This window comes from Hordeum vulgare, chromosome 4H, assembly GCF_904849725.1.
Source record: "Hordeum vulgare subsp. vulgare chromosome 4H, MorexV3_pseudomolecules_assembly, whole genome shotgun sequence".
Classification (NCBI taxonomy): domain Eukaryota; kingdom Viridiplantae; phylum Streptophyta; class Magnoliopsida; order Poales; family Poaceae; genus Hordeum; species Hordeum vulgare.
The window spans coordinates 573561895-573566894 of NC_058521.1; the positions used below are offsets into that span (position 1 = coordinate 573561895).

At 40.3% G+C, this 5000-nt stretch overlaps 4 non-coding genes across 4 annotated transcripts in view; all 4 read right to left on the bottom strand.

The window, feature by feature from the left end:
• Positions 1-3284: 3284 nt before the first annotated feature.
• On the bottom strand, positions 3285-3403 carry LOC123451407. The gene has a single exon (XR_006632285.1). It is a non-coding gene; the product is annotated as a 5S ribosomal RNA (ribosomal RNA).
• Positions 3404-3873: 470 nt separating this feature from the next.
• Positions 3874-3992, bottom strand: LOC123451379. Its single transcript, XR_006632261.1, has one exon. It is a non-coding gene; the product is annotated as a 5S ribosomal RNA (ribosomal RNA).
• Positions 3993-4486: 494 nt separating this feature from the next.
• Positions 4487-4605, bottom strand: LOC123451450. Its single transcript, XR_006632325.1, has one exon. It is a non-coding gene; the product is annotated as a 5S ribosomal RNA (ribosomal RNA).
• A 371-nt stretch (positions 4606-4976) lies between these two features.
• Positions 4977-5000, bottom strand: part of LOC123451448 — a 119-nt gene continuing 95 nt past the window's right edge. Inside the window, exon 1 of the ribosomal RNA XR_006632323.1 lies at positions 4977-5000. This exon is cut by the window's right edge and continues 95 nt beyond it. This is a non-coding gene — a ribosomal RNA (5S ribosomal RNA).

Here is a 5000-nt window from a genome sequence, read left to right on the forward strand (position 1 = left end):
AACCGCACTGGTTTTTATTCACTTAACTTTTAGCCAGAGAACTTTTTCTTATACTTCGGCCATTCGCTGTTTAGCCTATACAACGCACACCCATCAGCCAATCAGAAGCCGCCACATGGATTCCCTGTTTGTTTTATTTTTCTGTTTAATTCCAAAAACAGAAAAGTTCCAATCTTGTTTAGCCCATAACTTTTGCTCCACAACTCCAATGGAGTTGATTCTTTTTCCAGTAGCTCACAAATTTTATATAGTTTGTAAAAACATATAATTTGTCTATGTTTGAAATATTCAAATTTGAGTTATATCAGATTTAGTTTAAACCTTGTTTTTCCTATTCCAGGAGTTTAAAAATAGCTTTTAATTTGATTCCTTTTGGTACTGATCACTAGTGATCTTATTTATCAGTGGTAAAAATGTCAGATTAGTTTGGGTATTTTAGCTCACTGTTTCTTGTGAAACAATTTCTGTTTCACCTCTTTTAGGATTGCGGCTAATTCGTTTTCTAGAATTGTTTTTAAAATATTTTCTTTATTATTTCAGAAATATTATGTTTTGTTTCTGTTAGTTAAACAGTAGTTTTGCAACAAGTTTTTATTTTATTTTTATTTGTTTTCATGAAATCAATTCTAGTTCCTTAGTAACTTGCAATTGGTTTCCCCATTGTTTCAAATCCCGTTTGGAAATCCTTTCAAGTAGTTTTGTGAAAAAATACTTTATTTTACCTTAGTTAAACTTATATCTTAGTTCCTTGTTATTATTTTCTGTTAGACAAAAATTATTTAGTGTTTGATGTAGTAGAAGACTCCCTAGTCTTATTTGAAGTTTCTTTCGGATTCCTATTCGCTCCCTCTTTTGTTTTGATTGTTAGAATGATTGCTAGTATGAGTGCTTATGTGAATAATATGTTTGTTATATAGATTTCATCGGAGAGTGACGAGTAGTCTATCAAGTTATTTCTCGAGAAATTCTTCTTCGTCAACATCACCAGGCAAGTCATTTTGATCATACTATCACCTATGTTTTATGCATCGTAGTTCTACCATCCTATGCCCAAATTTGCATGCTGCTTAGGTACTTGAAAATTTTAGTATAGATTGTAGTATCTTGTGGTAGGCACACAACAACCCCGATACTTGGCCCGGGACGACAAATTTCATATTGCTATGCTTGAGTAGGCGGGATTTCGGTTGAGTGCATAACACGAGTGATGCGAGGTTGATTAAATAATCAAGACCGGTTAAGACAAGATTTTCAAGACCTCGGACGCAATGCAACTCTGGGTGAAGGACGGTTGATCGGCTCCCTGGAGAACCCAGTGGATGACCCGGGATGCTGGAGAGGCCATGACATCCTGCGGAAAGCTTCACCCAGGCTCAAAGAGACGGACGGATATTTCCAAGACCCAAGGCTTACCTGCACAGCCACAAGTCATTATGGGCTCTGGCTTGGTTGGACAACGCGGCGACTCTGGACAGGCGGTGCTAGCAGATGTAGAAGAACGGTAGGAATGGATGGGCACCGACAAGGATTCAGAGGGACCCGTTGAAAGACCATGTTTTGATCATCCGGTCTTCAAACACCTTGAAGTGCGAGGACATACTCGGAGGCGATCAAATCTTGTGGGGAACGTGTGCAAAACTCTGCAGAGTACTCAAACCTAATCGATTAGCCGTGTCCACGGTCATGGACAACTTGAGCCAAAGGAACTGAAGTTATCTGGATTTCTCAATATCATTAAATATATTTGATGAGGGTAATTATTGACAACTCGGGTACGAGAACTGGTTGGCGAAACCATCTCGTTAACAACCAACAATGTAGTAACATTTTGCTTTTAGCCCTCTCTTGTTGTAGGAGAAAAATTTGCTTTACGCAAAAACTTACAACCCCACCTGCCATATATGCATATAGTATAGATGATTACTTTTCACCCCTCTCTTATGTGACTTGCCGGCATATTCAATATGCTGACCTACACGGCTGCAACGTCTTATGTTGCAGATATTTTTCCTCGACGAGTAAGAGTATGATTAAGGGTTACGGTCTACACTCAACTTGCCGTTGGAGTTTATTGGGACTCCAGTCCCTTGACTGCTTCCGCTGAAATAATTAAGGTATATATCAGTTTTATGCTATTTACATGTGATTGCACTTTGATATATACATTGATGTACTGTGTGTGCCAGCATACTGATCCAGGGATGGCACAGAAACAAAGAGGCTGGACTCGTCTTGAGTCGGGTCGCTACACTACTACTACTACCACTACTACTACTACTACTACTACTACTACTAGTACTACAACTACTACTAATTACTACTACCACTACTACTACTTACTACTACCACTACTACTTACTACCACTACCACTACCACTACTTCTTCTTATTCTTCTTCTTCTTCTTCTTCTTCTTCTTCATCTTCTACTACTACTACTACTACTACTACTACTACTACTACTTCTTCTTCTTCTTCTTCTTCTTCTACTACTACTACTACTACTACTACTACTACTACTACTACTACTACTACTACTACTACTTCTTCTTCTTCTTCTTCTTCTTCTACTACTACTACTTCTTCTTCTTCTTCTTCTTCTTCCTCTACTACTACAACTACTACTACTACTACTTCTTCTTCTTCTTCTTCTTCTTCTTCTTCTTCTTCTACTACTACTACTACTACTACTACTACTACTACTACTACTACTACTACTACTACTACTTCTTCTTCTTCTTCTTCTTCTACTACTACTACTACTACTACTACTACTACTACTTCTTCTTCTTCTTCTACTACTACTACTACTACTACTACTACTACTACTACTACTACTACTACTACTACTACTACTACTACTACTTCTTCTTCTTCTTCTTCTTCTTCTACTACTACTACTACAACTACTTCTTCTTCTTCTTCTTCTTCTTCTTCTTCTACTACTACTACTACTACTACTACTACTACTACTACTACTACTACTACTACTACTACTACTACTACTACTACTACTCGTTGGGTGTCAAGCGCGGTGGGAAAAGTCACAGAGGTCGTGGCGGTGCTCGTGTTGTCGGGGTAGAGAGGGAGCGGTGAAATTCTTGTGTTAAACTCGTCTCCGTTGTCGAGGCAAATGTGGCAATGGACACGGGAGGGGCAAGCTAAAACATATCACAAACGTCAAAAATAAGAAAACTAGTAAACGTCAAAAATAAGAAAACGAGGTCATATAGATCACGCTCCCGCGTCATCCTTGTCACGTGGCGCAAAAATATATTTAAAAAGGGGAATGCAACGCGAGGACTTCCGAGGAAGTCACCCATCCTAGTACTACTCTCGCCCAAGCACGCTTAACTTCAGAGTTCTGATGGGATCCGGTGCTTTAGTGCTGGTAAGATCGCATCCGACAATCAACTATCTATTTGTTCCTTATGCTTGCCCCTACTACTACTACTACTACAACTACAACAACTACTACTACTACTACTACTACTACTACTACTACAACTACAATAACAACAACAACAACTACTACTACTACTACTACTACTACTACTACTACAACTACAACAACAACAACAACAACAACTACTACTACTACTAGTCGTTGGGTGTCAAGCGCGGTGGGAAAAGTCACAGAGGTCGTGGCGGTGCTCGTGTTGTCGGGGTAGAGAGGGAGCGGTGAAATTCTTGTGTTAAACTCGTCTCCGTTGTCGAGGCAAATGTGGCAATGGACACGGGAGGGGCAAGCTAAAACATATCACAAACGTCAAAAATAAGAAAACTAGTAAACGTCAAAAATAAGAAAACGAGGTCATATAGATCACGCTCCCGCGTCATCCTTGTCACGTGGCGCGAAAATATATTTAAAAAGGGGAATGCAACACGAGGACTTCCCAGGAGGTCACCCATCCTAGTACTACTCTAGCCCAAGCACCCTTAACTTCAGAGTTCTTATGGGATCCGGTGCTTTAGTGCTGGAATGATCGCATCCGACATGCAACTATCTATTTGTTCCTTATGCTTGCCCCTACTACTACTACTACTACTACTACAACTACTACTACTACAACTACAACTACTACTCCTACTACTACTACTACTACTACTACTACAACTACTACTACTACTACTACTACCACTACTACTACTACTACTACCACTACTACTACTACTACTACTACTACTACTACTACTACTACTACTACTACTACTAGTCGTTGGGTGTCAAGCGCGGTGGGAAAAGTCACAGAGGTTGTGGCGGTGCTCGTGTTGTCGGGGTAGAGAGGGAGCGGTGAAATTCTTGTGTTAAACTCGTCTCCGTTCTCGAGGCAAATGTGGCAATGGACACGGGAGGGGCAAGCTAAAACATATCACAAACGTCAAAAATAAGAAAACTATTAAACGTCAAAAATAAGAAAACGAGGTCATATAGATCACGCTCCCGCGTCATCCTTGTCACGTGGCGCAAAAATATATTTAAAAAGGGGAATGCAACACGAGGACTTGCCAGGAGGTCACCCATCCTAGTACTACTCTCAGCCAAGCATGCTTAACTTCGGAGTTCTTATGGGATCCGGTGCTTTAGTGCTGGTATGTTCGCATTCGACATGCAACTATCTATTTGTTCCTTATGCTTGCCCCTACTACTACTACTACTACTACTACTACTACTACTACTACTACTACTACTACTACTACTACTAGTCGTTGGGTGTCAAGCGCGGTGGGAAAAGTCACAGAGGTCGTGGCGGTGCTCGTGTTGTCGGGGTAGAGAGGGAGCGGTGAAATTCTTGTGTTAAACTCGTCTCCGTTGTCGAGGCAAATGTGTCAATGGACACGGGAGGGGCAAGCTAAAACATATCACAAACGTCAAAAATAAAAAAACTAGTAAACTTCAAAAATAAGAAAACGATGTCATATAGATCACGCTCCCGCGTCATCCTTGTCACGTGGCGCAAAAATATATTTAAAAAGGGGAATGCAACACGAGGACTTCCCA